Source organism: Frieseomelitta varia, unplaced genomic scaffold, assembly GCF_011392965.1.
Source record: "Frieseomelitta varia isolate USP_RPSP 00005682 unplaced genomic scaffold, Fvar_1.2 scaffold_182, whole genome shotgun sequence".
Taxonomy (NCBI): Eukaryota; Metazoa; Arthropoda; class Insecta; order Hymenoptera; family Apidae; genus Frieseomelitta; species Frieseomelitta varia.
In genome coordinates, this window is record NW_025109550.1 from 1479746 (window position 1) to 1496872 (window position 17127).

Sequence of the window (17127 nt, forward strand, 5' to 3'; positions counted from 1 at the left end):
TTTCTGTACGAGCTTCGTCACTCGATGAACGGATATTTTTGTAGATCTCTGTATGAATATGTGCCATAATTGTCACCGGTGTGTGTGTGTGTGTGTGTGTGTGTGTGTGTGTGTGTGTGTGTGTGTGTGTACAAGTGCTAACGATATATAATGACACATTTCGTTCAAGACGAATAATCCGCAGCTATGCTTTGTAATTGTATCACACGGCGTGTCCTAGTCTGTTTTAGATTGCACGGTCTGGTCACCCCACGGGCTGGACAGTACATTGCTAATTGCTGATTGATCGTTTCTGAATAACGCAATTAATCGAACGAGGAATCTTGCTGCCCCGTGCAAGAACATTAAAAACGCAGCCTGAATTCCAGCTTCTCGTTTTTTCCACGTAAACACGTCCACGTGTTTCCTCGCATACCCAACAATCTCGTTTCACTCCCATATTCAACAACTCCGATGGACTCGATTCACCTCACCGTGTCAGATATATCCTCGACGTCTGACTTTATCGCGAGGTGACACACACTTTGCAAAAAAAAAAAAAAATATTTCAATCGCTCGATCAAGGCGACTAAACTGAAACTTCAAACCAATTTTCTCCGTTCTATATCTCCTAACGTAAAACAGTAAAGTTCTAACGCGTCGAATCTGAAAATTATTCACCCAAATTTGAAAATCTGTTCCAGGAGTCCATAAAGTCTTGCAGGGTGGATTGAAGAGAGAAAGAGAGAGAGAGAGAGAGGGATGCTCGAGTGGAGTACCGATGCAACGGTCGATCATCTCACAAAGGGTGAGAAACGAAGGGCAGAAAACGAATGAATAAAGGTGGCTTCGGCCGGCTACGGCGGCACGTGCGAGGGCTGCGAGCCGCAAAAGAGGCGGCTTATATTATTATAACCGTGGGCAGGTGGGCGAGGCACTCTATTGGCAGTGCTAACGAGGGATCGGTAATTATTACCCACGACTTAACTCCTAGCTACTCGTGCAAAGACCTTTATTGTAATCGCTCACCCCTGCGTCCCTTCTCTTCCTCAAACCCGAATCTAGCCTGCGGTAATCCTACAACATAACTGCGGACGACAAATTAATACGCATTTACGGATGGAATACCGACGCGCACTCCTCTCACATCTTCGTCTCTCGTCCTCAACTTTTACACAGAGATTAGAAAATGGCGATTTAACGTTATTGTTCGGTGTAATTGGATCCGCCAGTAATAATTGGATCTGTTTGCAATGAAGTTTCGCATTTACGTGGTAAAGTTCATTGGTAACAGGAGTTCTTCAGAGTTGTTGGAAATTTTGCAAACTCAAAGTTCGAAAATAGATATCAATTAGTTATCAAGTGTGTCAGTGTATGAAGATTCGGATCTCGTTCAAATCTAGCACTTTCAAAAGAAGATTGTACGAAAGTAAAAAAAAAAAGTTATTACTATATGTATATGTGTATGTAAGGTAAGTCGGGGATGGCACACTTTTTTTCAAAGAATTCTCACATCTTGAATATAATTAATATCTAAATATATATATATATACTTGTGTATTTGTGAAAATAGATACATATAAATTTATAATGTTACAAGCAGAAAATTTACGAAACAAAAGAAATAACATCTCAATCGGATTATCTGGGTCAAATCTCCAAGTAAAAAATATATATTTTGAATTCAATTTTTAGTTTATTGTTCAACTATAGACCTGTTTCATTCTTATCAAATATAAATTATTGTCGATTTGTTTAAGAGGCTTTTTAGTAAATTATCTGCCCTAATAGTTGAAAATATGAGTCAATTCCTATTCATACGCCATAGAAACATTTGATCTTCGAACATTTGAGATCTGAATGGCGTTTCGTCAAAAACGTAAATCTCTTTCCTCATCTCCAAAGTACTTTTGCAATTTTTTGATACGAACTTCAAGTTAATACCCATTCTCATTTTTCATGCCCAGCAACCGTGGCCCTAGAGTCTTGTTTGAGTAATCATTATTTTTCATTTATCTTCTTAACGTTGGAACCAGAATGACAATTCTGGACAATGGCATTCACGTCCATTTTTACCATTTTCAAATGTCTCTGCGGTGTCCAACAGTCCTCCCTAATCCTCTATTGTTAGATTCTTTTTTTCAGTTGACACGATTCTCTAAGATAATATTTACTACCTCTTATACGCAATTTCATGGTGGATCAACTCCTTCCTTTAAAAAAAAACCGACAATTTGGAAGTTTGACGACTCACTTGCTTTTTTTTATAACAATATAAAAGTGTAACCATATCTATCTTCTAAATCAGGCGTGTCCAATCTTCAGATCCTATTCATGCGCGATCCGTATGCATAATAGTATAATCAAAATTGGAATAATTGAATAAAAATTTTATTATTTGAATAATTTTAACCATGAAGTTTCTTTTAGGGAGTATCTATATTTGCGAACAAATTTTTTCCCCATGTGAATGATGCACACAAAAAATAAAATAAGAAGAAAAATTTTAGACGAGCATTTTGGAAATACTCTTCTTATTACCACTACTTGTATTAAATCAGATACGGATGAACTGGTATCTAAAAAAATTAACTCAGCGTTTTCATCGAAAATCTCCATATTTTTTTAATAAATACAAATATATTTTTCTAATCAACGTACTGTTTCGCTATAAAAGTTGTTTTGATATCCTCGTAAATAATAGGTTAGACTGAACTGATAAAAAAAATATGTAAACTATGTGCGGCCCTCGACAAATTTTTGTTGGCCAGCGAGGCCCAGAAGATTTAAAAGATTCGACACTCATGCTCTAGACAATTATATCAACACACTGTACTCTGAAAATGTTGTAACTTTTATTGATAAAGCGTTAGTAAATTATAGTTTAAATTACAAGTAGAAAATTCAATTACACACATTAAGAAATTAAAAAAAAAAAACAGTCGATATGATGATAAAATATACGACTAAAAATTGCTGCAAATTGACGTTTGACAACTTTTGCACAATGAGTCGTCTCACCCGGAATTACCCTATATATATGTACATTATTATTAGCGATTATTATTTAACACTGAATTTCGTGCACGTGTTCAAGTCTCGTCGCACGGCAAGCTCCCGTGCAACTAGGTCTATCAACCGTATCAGATGATTTTCACGTTTTGATGGAGTTGTTGACCCTTGTAAGGGTACCTGCGTGCCGCCACGATTACACACTTTCAGCGCGTTAGTGTGAATGTACGTCTACCTGTCCGGTCAAGGTGGACGATCCATCATCGTGTCAACGGAGCGTTATACTGTACGACCAGGAATTTCTAACATTCCCCCCCTCGTACATATTCGTCACCCATCGGTTTCGAACATTCCTGTTTTTCTTCCCTTCCCTTTCCTTTCTTTTCTTCTTTTAATAACGGAGTTCTAGATAAAAAAAANAAAAAAAAAAAAAAAAAAACAGCAGAAACAAAAGAAAAAGTGAAATCGTATCGACGGGTAAAGTTAAACAGCGCGAGAAACAAAGGGGAAGAAAAAAGATGAGATAAAACTGGGATTAATTAAATCGTAAGAAGAAGCACGAATGTCGTTGAAATTTCTTTCGCCGGAGGATTGAGTCACGAGCGATGAAAAGGAATTTAGATCAACACGTCGACTGTCATGTGAAACTTGCACGTCTATGGGACATAAATCTTTCATTTTTCACGAGACATATTACAACGAAAACGTATCTTTTGTTTTATAACGTTATCCAGTTATCCGAGAGTCCTCGTTAACGACATGCGTCCCATTTTAACTACTTTAAAATATTTCTATTCGTAGAAATAGAAACTACGGTCACCAGTGATACATCGTAGCGTAACGTGTTAAGAGTTCAGTACCTTTTGATTCGTAATGCCTTTGGTCGCTCCAAAGAATCTTCCTAGTAAATGATTTACAAAAACAAACAACTTTGACTTCAAGGACAATATTCCCAAAACTCTTCGAACCTAAAAAAAAAAAAAAAAAAAGACTCAAGAAGCATCAGCAACGTAAGTATCTTTCGATTTTCGGTTACGGACTGGAGCCCAAAAAGGGAAAGGAATATCCCTTTGGTGAATTAACGTAAATCCTTTTTAAATAATAAACCCCTCGTGAAGTGTAACGAACCCGTGAAAAACGTGAAAAATGTCAAAGAAGAAGTAGCAGAGGGTGCCTACTATTGTTGAAGTTAGGACGAGACAAGCACGGCTGAGAAATAGACCAAGACTTTGGAACGATACTACCTCTCGCTGGTTGCTGCTTAGTATCGTTATTAGCCAGGACTTGGATATTTGGATACCCATAATCCCCTTTTCTGCGATTCTCTACCGTGGCGGTGTCTGACTGAGTGACTAATAATATCAAGTTGCCCCTGCCGCAGGTGCCAACGCCTACTCCAGGTCCAGGACTCTGGACTGGCTATCTGATTTCGAAGGACGCGCCACCCTGAAGATGATCCTTCGTCGACAAAAGGCATCGGAGCCCCGAACCTGGATCGCTGACTAGAGTTTTTCAAGTAAAATCAGTGAACGCCGCGCGCCGTTTTGCCGGGTAAGCCGGCCGGGGCCATTTATTTCTCTGCTGCTTCTTGTTCGCTAACGTTCAACTTAGGTCGAACCTCGCGACGACACAAAGAAAAAAGATCCCAAGTATTCCACGAACGTAGATCTTCCTATTGCTGGAAAGACTTCTCTTGGCTTCTATGAAATTTGTTTAGAACGATAATAAAATGTCACACGAGTGTCGGAAAGCTTCTGTGCAAATATTACAACGAGAACGTTGAAAACTGTGACATTTTTTACTCTTCGAGGAGGAAAAACAGATGAGCACTTAAAGAATAAAAGTTAGGACCAATATCAACCTCTTGGTGGTTTTCGCGTATACCATTTTTCTGAACAGTAATGCCATTATAGTGATTCACTTGTTTCTCAGTCGAAGAGATTACATACATTGTTGGGTTATTATAACTTTACAAATTCTTCGTAAAAAAGACTTCAATTCATTCGTTCTTTTAATTTCCAAGCTTTAATTTGTTCAAACATAGTGTAAAGCAAGGGTGGCCAAACTTTTGTGCCTGCGTGCCAATTTTCTTTCGAGTGAGCTTCGATATACGCCATTAAATTATTTTAACAATAAAAACGTGTTTATAAATAGTAAACGTATAAAAAGGACATTAGAAAAAGACAGAGTAACTTACTTTTTAATGGAATTTATGACATATTTATTTGGCTGCTCCTCCAGATATACTTGAGAGATGCAACAAAACTGTGTAAAAACTGAAGAGTTCGTATCGTAAACTTAACAACAGGAATAAAAAAAACAGAAGGATAAAGAAACAAAAACAGACTACTTGACTTGCACATGTTCGGCGATCAACGTGTTAAAATAAAATTCGTAGAAAAGTGGCAAACCTGACGAGGAATCGTCGCAAATCAAAAGGTAAAAGACAACCGTCATCCGCTTCGATACATTACTCGCAAACAGTCGAACGTCTGATGCGCGTCTGTGCATACGAAATGTACATCATACCAGGTACATCAACTCGAAGAAGGAGACATCCTAACAAGACCAACGTAAAGAGAGAAACACCGAGAAAGGGAAAGAGAGACAGAGAAGGGAGAAAGAGAAACATGTATGCACGCACATGAGCAGCGACCAGAGGAGAAATACGTATCCATCGTCGAGATATGTATGTTCTCTCGAGTCAGTTCGATGAGGAGGAACGGGGACAGAAACGATACGCGATGAAGATAGACGAATACAGAGATCTCGCGAAAAGGAAGGGAGAACGGAGAAGGAGCCAGTTGAACGAGTTTCTAAGGCGGTGGCGGCTTTTAAAAGATGTCGGCCGCTTTGATGTTTGCCGCACGTCATCTTGCGCATCTACCTCTCTGCCGCTGGTCCGCGCCGCAACCACCGAGCCGAAGATCCCTGAGAGATCGCGAGCAAGAGGGCAAAGCAAGCACCCCTTGGGTGTTTCGCAGAGTTTGCGGGAATTCGCGCAACGCTTATTTCTTTCGATAGTCGATTTTTCTAGGAGGCATTTCTTTTAACCTCTTGGTGGTGGAATGACGTGCCACGCACGTCGAGAATCTTTTGTTCTAAAATTGCGATATTTTCTCAGTTTTCGAGTATACTTAAATGTAACCCAGGCAAAACGAATGGTAAGTTTGTTACTTCTTAGTAGTTTTTGTTCAGTGATATCGTATCGACGAGTTCGAAAGAAAAAGAAAGATGATTCTCGGTCACTCGTTATGGTCCGCAACCGGTTACCAGCGCAAATAGTTAATCTCTTGCGCTGGAATAACGTGCCACGCACGTCGAGAAACTTTTGTTCTAAAATTGCGATATTTTCTCAGTTTTCGAGTATACTTAAATGTAACCCAGGCAAAACGAATGATAAGTTTGTTACTTCTTAGTAATTTTTGTTCAGTGATATCGTATCGATGAGTTCGAAAAGAAAAAGAAAGACGATTCTCGGTCACTCGTTATGGTCCGCAACCGGTTGCCAGCGCAAGTAGTTAATCTCTTGCGCTGGAATAACGTACCATGCACGTCGAGAATTTTTTGTCCCAAATTGCAACATTTTCTCAGTTTTCGAGTGTATTTAAATGTAACCCGGGCAAAACGAATGATAAGTTTGTTACTTCTTAGTAATTTCTATCCAGTGATATCGTACCGACGAGTTCGAAAGAAAAAGAAAGATGATTCAGTCACTCGTTATGGTCCGCAATCAGTTGCCAGCGCCAGTGGCTAATCTCTTGCGTTGGAATGACGTACCACGCACGTCGAGAATTTTTTGTCGCAAAATTGCAATATTTTCTCAATTTTGAGTATATTTAAGTATAATCCAGGGAAAACGAATGATAAGTTTGTTACTTCTTAGTAATTTCTATCCAGTGATATACCGAATGAATTCAAAAAGGAGACGAATTATTGTATGCGGTTTGGTCACTCGTTATGGTCCGCAATCAGTTGCCAGCGCAACGTGGTTAGCCTCTTGCGCTGGAATAACGTGCCACGTCGAGAATTTTTTGTCCCAAATTGCAACATTTTCTCAGTTTTCGAGTGTATTTAAATGTAACCCAGGCAAAACGAATGATAAGTTTGTTACTTCTTAGTAATTTTTATTCAGTGATATCGTACCGACGAGTTCAAAAGGAAAAGAAAGCGACGAATTGTTGTATACGGTTCGGTCACTCGTTATGGTCCGCGCAAGGGGTTAATGGAAAAGATACATCCTTTCCTCTACGCGGCACTATTCACGCGGTACATTTTTAATACGCGATCTGAATTTACGAGTAAGGCCAGAAAATAATAAATCGTAGACACTGATTCAAACTCGTTCAACGAGCCTTGAAATTCCATCGGGATTCATAGAAATCGTTGCGGCGAGTGTCAGTAAATTTATGAAAACTTAGCGAAAGATAAGTTTCGAAAAAATTAACGTTAACAATGGAAATGAAGTCGAACTTCCAAATGTTTCAAGCGACGAGGATAATGAGCATTTTGCCAATTGAAAAGAAAACATTCATCGTTACAGTAGCGACGCTGAATAAAATTTACTTTTGTTTCCTGAAATGTCATTGTTATTTATTTTTCAACCTATATGAAATAAATATGTGTTTCTAACTTAACCTAACTTAAACCTAACCTAAACTTAGCCCACCAATATTTTATTTTCTTCCCAATATTTTATTTTCTTTTGCACTGGCAATTTTCATTCACGTGCAACGGATACTCCGCGTAAATGGACAAACGGATGTATTTTATTTATATTTTTCGAATTCTTTCAGGGTACGGGCTTGATGAAACTTCGATTGACACTCGTCTTTCGCGTCAAACAACATTCCACAATCCCACGGACAACATACGTAAAAAAAAAAAAAAAAAAAGTTGAACGCGCGTAACGCGTCTTCGATTTTTCAACGTGAAGCGTCGTTTCATATCGGTGTGACAACTGTATCGGTGTGGTCGGACGTTTGCACGAAAGATTTCCGCGTGGCATGAGTTCCGCTAAACGGTATCGCAACGGTCGATCGATCAATACTCATTAACGATCGTTGCGCTGGATCGGCGTCCGGATCGTTCGAAAGATTTCAGTGACTCGACCGGTAAGTATAACGGATGATCGCGCGGTGAACGTGCAGGTCTACCGAGAATCGAGGACGACGACGATGGCCAGGACACCACTCGTAACGCAAAATAAGATACAGCGGAAGGAATTGGTCAACTACAAAAGAGCAGTTGTTGGAGAATGGACAGACACGTACAATGCTATTTTCATGAATGGAATAAAACTCGAGGTTAACCCCTTAAGCGTTTACGTCGAACATTTTGTTTAATGTCGAGTATACTCGTCATGTAGAAACAAAAATTCGCTTCTGCTATTTATTGTAAAATTTAGGTAAGAAAAATTGTGCATATATTTGTAATTTTAGCACATTTTAGAATATTTCAATAAACAATATGCACTTGAAAATAACGGAAATTGTTTGAAGAAATCTGTCACAATCGATAGAATGCAAAAACAAATTAAACTTATCTCCAATCGTTTTAATTTTGGAAATATTCGATTTTTTACGTTTTTTTTTTTTTTTTTTAAGGAATTGATTTAAGTTCTTTTGTTCACATTTTGAATTTTCAATGTTTTTTTTTTTTTTTTTTAATATGATAAAATGTTAAATTCTGCAAATAAAACCGTAAATAAAATTAAAAGTTTTCCAAAGAGACACCAAAGAAATTTATCATTTTGTTATAATTTAACTCAATCTTACAGCAAGTACACTCGTCATTGCCTAGAAATAATTAAGCACGCCAGTGCACATTCTCGGAACAAGACGAAACAAAACGCTCAAGGGGTTGACGTGAAACATTCGAGCAAACTGAAACTTATGTGATCATGGAACGAGCAACTTAAAACTTAAATGCTTTCGTGTGTAAGTTCATTTCAGTCGTAAGATCGAAGACCAAATTCCCGACAGAAAATAAAAAAATAAAAAATCCCACTTCTAAATTCCAGAAGCACGCAACACACATTGGAACGCCGATGTACAAAACTGAAATGAATCCAAAGCATCACGCTGGATCTGCCTTGGTTCTCACAGCTGGGATAACCCGGGGCGTGTGCTCAACGAGGACTCCTCACGATTTCGAGAAATGAAGTGCTCATCGATGACTCTCTTCTGTCGACAAATGTGGTCATTGTGGGCGAACAGCGTGCATCCAGCTTCGCACAATTACACCGTCGCTCGATCGAGAAAAAGGAGGACCACTTTTCGTCGTTTTGAAACGGACGGATCCCGCTGAATGATCGGCAGGATCCTTTTTTTTACGTCTCCTCTCCCCAGAGGATCGGCGGTGGCTTCCTACGATTCGTCACCAGTGAAAACTATTTTTCTCAATGACCGAACGAACGTCGCTGAATGTATCTATGAACGGGTACACCTGTACCTTATGCCCGAAATAATTCTGACCATAATAATAAGCCCGAAGCCGGTACGAACACAAGGAGAACGGCCCATTGACTCCGTTTTTCGAGCGAGTGAATAGGAACGAGACGAATTGTGCAGCTCAACGATGAATCGGGGCTCCGCAGTTCTCTCTCTCTCTCTCTCTTTCTCTCTCTCACTAGGATGGTGTATCCATGAATGAAGATATCGTTGCTATTCACGCAGAGAAATAACGTCGTACGATTGTCCATAAATTACATCCTCCACTTCACTTCGGATATCTTACTTTCCCGGCTATTTTGGCGACTTTCCTTGTTTACTTGCTTGCGCAGCTGACTGACTGACTGTGAGTGCAAATCGTCAAACACTGAAGCGGTTTTGCAGATAACGTTGTTTCGTCACGAAATGTTAACAGGTTATTGAAATTAAGTGTAACACGTTAAGTGCCGTGCGTACTTCGTTTATACCGTTTCGATACAGTATCGCGGTAAACACAGTACGATTACATCCAGTATCCCAAGTTAGGGAATTTTGTAAAAATTGCTACGAAGAAAATAGAACACTACTGAACACTGGGAAGAAATATTGGTAGAAATATTGACTAAGAAAGTTACAACATTCATGCCATGTGATGGGTAGAAAGGAAAACCACATTAATAAAACCCATTGAAATTATTACTGCATTATTATACTGTTTATATAATAAATATCAAAGTAATATCCTAGCTGCTGTTCTTTTTCATAATAAAGGAAGGAAAGCAGTAAGCATATAAGTAAACAATAAAATCAACTTTTTTCAGAAATAAAATATATTAACATTTAACATTTTAAAACATATTTACGAACAGAGAACAATTCTAGTAGACACGCTACTTTGCACGTTCAGTGAAAAGAATTTGAAAACAATGAATTTCTTTTGTCTTCGAACGTATAGATTTCGTAAACAAACATTCGAGAAAAATTTGTTAACATTTACTTCCAAAAAATACGGTTTTTTAATATATTGGTTAAACAAAAGATTTCTTGCAAAACACCTTTATATTCGTCGTTAAAAAAACACTAATTTCATCAATTTACACAAAAACGATATCTTCAATGATTTCCGAGATATCGGACAAAATATGTTTCCCATCGCCAACTTTGAGGGTAGTTTTCACTTCTTCAATATCGCGAAACATTGCCGATAAAAAAATATACGGGTCGAATATTTTTTTGAAAGCTACATTCGTGCCAAAGTTTATCAAAATTTGCTTTGCTTCTCACCAGTGACCGACACGATATCATAACATGTTAATGATTTCGTTAAAAAAAGAAAAAAAAATAAAAAAAAAGAAGAAATTCTCAGCTTTGATTACGGCTTCGCCGAAAAATTCGCCGAAAATATCGGGGGAAAGTCACGACGTTTAACTCTCCCCGCGAACAAAACATGCCGCCGTACCCTAATATCGATAACTATCCAATTGTGCAGCCTCCGGAGATTCGTTTCTGATGTAATCAAGGAATACGCAAGGGGGCTGCTGCTAATTGTAATCGTGTAACACTGGCTCGGCCGAGGGGTGACGAGCATCGCAAAGAATTGATTCTGGTTACGTTAATATAATCAGAAATTCAGGACTGGCTCGTCCTCACTGCCCTTATGAAATATGTATCACGCGCTTGCCGAAAAGCTTACGAAAATTGTCAAAAAGAAACCCGCAGCCTACAATTGTAACTGTCAAGGAAAAAATTACAATAGTCCCCAGTTCGGGACCGAAAAGAGAGGGAGAAAGACACTAATATCGGTATCATATTCAATATCGCTTGTTTTGTGTGTGCAAGTATCATGTTAAAATAGCGTAGAGTGGAGATAATCCAACTCTTTGGGGTTTAAAATTGTCTGGGGTGGGTTTAAAACTGTCCCATATTTTTTTTAACAATTAATGCATGATGGGATATTTTTTAACCTTTTTTTTTTTTTGGAAAAAGATGTGTTTCGACGAATTTCATTTAATCATGGTGGAATTATTTATGCCCCACTCTGTAATAAAGAATTCATTTTATTTTAAGAAATATTTTATGTTTAATAATTGAAATAAACGTTTTCTTCCTTTTTTTTTTTGTATTAAAAAAAATTCCGCGCAGGTAGAGTTCTTTTTTTTTCCACAAAATTACGTTAACTGGGACTGCTATATCGCGTAACTTTCCAAACATCATATAGTCCTTCCAACGAAACGAAACAAGAAAGCACGATGACAGGTCGGTTTGCATGATTTCGCACAAATTAATTCTCCCGACGCGGGGACATCCAAACCGACGAACGGTCCCAAACATCGACCTGGCAACATTCCAGACTAACAAATAACGCGAGATGAGCGACGTTACGCGACGAGATCGTAACAAAGTTGCAAGTAGGTGCGTGATGTAGAAAGAGGGCAACTTGACGGCCGCGCGGCGGTGCATTGAACATCAAAGACAAGAGTGGAAAAGAGAAAGGGAATCGCGCGAGCATCGCCCGAGCGAGGAGTTGGTTGGTAAAAGTAGGCAAAAGATCGGTCGCTCGCTCGCGAAGGCATCCCATCGGCTTCCCTTTCAGCGGCGCGCACAAAACGAACGCCGCGCGGCGATGGAGCGGAGAGCGCGCGTAATCAATCAGTTTCATGGGAGCATGGAGGGCCGACGTGTTAATGCCTCGTAGGAAACTATGAATACATGCACGCCGAACGGGAGGAATTCGGTCGAGAGCAAGATGACTATAAAGATCGGCTGCGCGTGTGCTTGCACCAGCTACCGTTCCTTCCATGATTATTTCGATACTTTCGCGTGATACTCTCTACGTGTTTCCATCTGTTTCGGGCCAATTTCTACGATTCTAGTCAGAATTATTTTGCACGGAAGACATAAGAGGCTTCTTGTCCGTACAATGTCCATCTAAATTTATTACTTTATTTAGATATGTTTGATGAATGGTTGAATAAGGCGTGCCTGTTTTTTTTCATGCTGTTGACTATTTATCATTTTCATTCCTAGCCGCTGATCCGCGTGTCTGTTATGTTATTCAGCGTTTTTTAACCACGTTGCGCTGGACAACCGATTGCAGACCGTAACGAGTGACCAAACCGCATACAATAATTCGTCGCTTCCTTTTTGAACTCGTCGGTGTGACATCACTGGATAGAAATTATTGAGGAGTAATTTTTTATTCGTTTTGCCTATTTTGTTTTACTTGAATATAGTTAAAACTGAGGGAATATTGCAATTTTGGGACGAAAAAATTCTAGACGTGCGTGGCACGTTATTATTCCAGCACAAGAAAAACGATTGGCATCATCCTCTATCGATGTTTAATTTCACCGTTTCTGGAAGAATCACGTTAAGGCAATCAAAGTGATTGACTAACACTCACCATCACATTTCGTACAAAGCAGGCCCGCTGTCAGCGTCCAATTCGATGCGTTATATTATATGCAAGGCATTGCAATAAAATTCAGGGCGACGTAAAAATCCGTGTGATAATCAGTCAGTTACAATATAGTGCAATAGTCGATATAATGTAGCGTGATGCTAATTATAATCCAAGTGCGACGTACGACAATCCATTACAAATCAATAAGTGCGATAAATTCAGGATCTACCGATCCGTGTGATAATCAATTAGAAAAGTATTATAATCCACTCATCACGATCTCCGATCTTCTATCAGAATTGTACCATTTGGTATCGTTTACAGTCGTTATCCGCCTCAAACTTGAATCGGATCTTGTATATTGCTTGGCCCATCAAGCCACAACACACCACGTATACGAGATGTTTCAGAATCATAAGTCAATTACATTCAGGAGATAGTAAGAATTTCGATGTAATATTACATTGTATTGGACACATCAGGAACACGAGTGTAAAAACATTGATACGTTTGATAACAAGCTGTGCAAACGAGCGATTTGTGATTGTTAAATTTCTGAATGCACGAGATTTCGCAATCTTGTAATGAAAGAATAAATAGATACCTACACATTGTGTAAAACTTCAAACTACAATGAAATGTTAAGAAAATGGTCGACGAACTTACAGAGTGGATTGCTCATTGGCAAGTGCCCAAATCTGTACTCTCAAAACCTAGAACTACATTCGGCACGCGTGTTTTTATCAGATAAAAAGTCATCTTTCGACATAACTTCCTCTATCGTCCCTTACCTAATGGACGTGTAATTCTGAAACTCTGTATATATGTATATATGTACGTGCATACACGGTATGTTACGCCACTGACGAACGCATTGTGCCAGCGTAGCGAGTAAACGAGTCACGCTGCGTCACGTTCTGGCCCACCACCGCAGCAGCAACAGCAACAGCAGCAGCAGCCCTTCTCCTTTTGTACGAACACCCCGCCGCTTTTCAGTCCGGCCTGAATTACGTTACGCCGCTTTACTATCGGCCAGTTTATATTCGAGGTTTATGCGGACCTCGGCTAGATACACGTGAATAGCGTTTTAATCGAATCGTGCCGCAGCCACGTAATGATATTTACTCCCTTCCTTTACCGTGCACCGTGCACCGTGCACTCCGTGCCATCGAATGGGGGAAGCTTCCCACCCTCTCTTTCTCTCTCCCTCTTTTTTCCGATGTATCTTTGTTTTTTTTTTTTTATCTTTCCTTCTTTGTTCTCTGTTCCAATCGTTTATTTGCAGATTGATATCCTTTTGGCAAGTTCTTTTTGCCGCTGAATTTCGAGTCGCTGGAGCTTTGATGAAAACAGGAACTGAATGATCTCTCTTTCGTCACAAATACTTTCTACTTTTTTAAGTCACGTCAAACAGTCTTGTTATTCACGTGTCTGGTTTTATTTCTCACAAAAATTAGAAATTTCTGTTCAATCCAAGCATTACAGTTTAGATGAAATATACCTCGATAACTTTGTAACACAAATGTATCGAGTCATGCGTACGATCAAGATCTCAAAAATAGAAAGACTTTTTTAACCTTGTATCAGGCAGTGGAGGCGTCGATACGCTGGCGCGCGAAAAGCGAATCGAATTCTGCGCCCCCGTGGGCCGAGGAGACGAAAACTCTCGAAATATTCGCACATGCCTGCTCATAACTTAATGGAGTTGACAAGTCGTCGACGAGGATGATGGACTGCGTTTGATCGAGGAGGGTTCTAGCAACCCTAACGCGAGGCTAAAAACGGATTCGCCACGGGCAGCTGTGACGACGCGACCTTCCTCTCGCCTTCTATCTCATTTTCCTCCTCCTTATTTTTCGGGGGAAATCAACTCTCTCTTCCTCTCTCGCCCGGGTAATCGGTTTTTCTGTTGTGTCACTTGAACACGACAGCCTTTGTGCACACGCGTGTTTTATACCGAGATCCGTGTCCGAAATTATGCACGGGACGACCCCTCGTCGGAGGTTCGAGAAGCGAAAACCACTTTATTATACGGCCGTCGAAAATTTTCATTCATATTCGTTTCGGTTCGTCACGGTTCCTTAATGCCGGTTCGATGTTGTAATATAAACGCAGACGCGCGGAATTTGTGCGTAAGGGATTCATTATTTAATCTACGGACTCTTCCCCGCTTGAAAAGTTATATGGCGAGGCGTTCAATATCATGAAGACAGATTTATATACTTGCTGAAAATTATATATATGTCTTATTTAAGCTACTCAAATATAAGTACTGACAGAGATAGGAATGAAGTATAATAAAGTTTGCAAATATAGTAAATTAATATAGTAAATTAATTGATTATGAAAAAAGATGGTTCTTACATGTTAAGTTACTACAGAATTCGATAATTAATGTTACAATGTATAATAATGATATAAATAAAGATAACTTTCTCAGGTGTAAAAAAAAAAATGAAATATTTGTAATGTTGGCTAGAAGAAATTGAATGTACCGATACGCAAATGAGGTTACATCTGATGGTAATGTATCAAAAAAGCTGTAATTTTAGTTACAGTTGATAATGTAGAAAATACAAGAGAAGTACGCTCACTTGATACTAAATTCGCAGAGGGCGTGAGAAACCCTGTTTTTTTGACGTCGGTATTGCAGAACACAAGATCTATATTTTATAATTTTAAATTTGATATAATTTTAAAAAAAGCCGAGAAATATTAGTGAAATATCTACATTTTATCTACGACAAAATTTCTTATCTCTGAAAAATTAATAAATATATAACAAATATATTAATAGAGAATCAATTTAATAAAAAATCTAAATAGAGTAAGGTATCTTCTTAAACATACAAAAATAGAAAGGAATGGGACATTATGTTAGACATAATGTAGAATATGAATCGTCTTCTGGTGATGCCACAATGTAAATTAAAGAACACTTCCTGAAACAAAAAATATAAAAATTTAATAAAATTCTACAAGATAAAAATAGTTAGCAACAGAGGAGATTTAAATTTCCTCAGATTTATTTCTTCTTTTTTAATAATTTTCTTTGGTCCATATTGTTCCATTATTACTCATATGTATTTCATTAATTTTATTTTATTTTATTTTTTTTTTATTGAAGTTGTACCAAAATCTTGAACCGAAAAAACATAGAAAAAAAATTAATTGAATCTTAGCAAAAAATGAGTTCAAATTTAGATTTAGACATTTGAATTTAAATATTTGAATTTGAGTGTAAATGAATAAATAAGAAATTGAAGGCTGTCGATAACCACACTTCTATACAGCTTTCTTAGCTGCATCAGGTGATTCAGGAACATGATTCCATGGTTCTAGACGTTTGGGCATTTTATAAACGCAACACTATTTTAAAAAAACGCAATTATTAACTATCTGTTAACGCAACACTAACTGGAAAAGTGACTGAAACAATCGTGATGGAAAAATGGACTAATGTGCAATAGAAAATAAATTCAATAACTGGCTGTATCTATTTAAAAGAAAAACTATTAATTATTCGCGAATAGAAACACTATAATGTTAGTCAAAAGTTAACATCTTTCCAATTCAGTATTCAATAAAATAAAAGAAAGTTCAATTATTACTCTTTAAGAATTCTAATGTAAACCGAAATAAATATTCTTTCGTAACTTTAACTCACAACGCGAAATCTTTATTACTTCGCAACTCTAACACAATCCGTGATTAATTTTTCGAAATGCTAATAAAAAAATAAAAGACGATTTGCCCAATATAATGGTGAGCCGGTATTGGATCAAAAAAAAAAAAAAAAAATCTATTACTACAGATATTAAAAATGAGCATAATGACAAAGTAGTAACAAGAATGACTTCCCATGCTATAGATGGATTTTCCCATCCAGAGGATGATAAGCCATTTGTTGCAGCCCTCTTCAAAGGCAGTTTGCCGGGCTTCTTCTTTTCTTCGGGCGCAATGCCCGCTGAAACTTACATCTAGGCTCGAGTCTTTCTAATCGCAAAACAAAAAATAACTTATAAAGATAAAATGAAAAGATAAGCCGCGAAAGCTGACCTCAATACACATGGACGACCATCGATCATAGAGATCGTTGTCCGTTCGCATGTGCGTGCTCGAGCAATACCTATATAAACGTTCGTTTCGGGACCTACTCGCGACCTATCCGCGACCGCGACCGCGATACTAAATTCGAAAAATCGAAGAGTAAAACGAGAGACAAGTGGCATGCTCCATTTGTACCAATTTCACTGTCGATTTTTCAAATTAGATTTCCTGAAACAGGTTGGACACGCGAAA

The 17127-nt window shown here is 38.3% G+C and overlaps 1 long non-coding RNA gene across 1 annotated transcript in view; it reads right to left on the reverse strand.

Annotated features, from left to right (window-relative positions):
* Positions 1 to 15670: 15670 nt before the first annotated feature.
* Positions 15671 to 17127, reverse strand: part of LOC122538861 — a 4039-nt gene continuing 2582 nt past the window's right edge. Inside the window, exon 4 of the long non-coding RNA XR_006308933.1 lies at positions 15671 to 15767. This is a non-coding gene — a long non-coding RNA (uncharacterized LOC122538861). The remainder of the gene's footprint in view (positions 15768 to 17127) is intronic.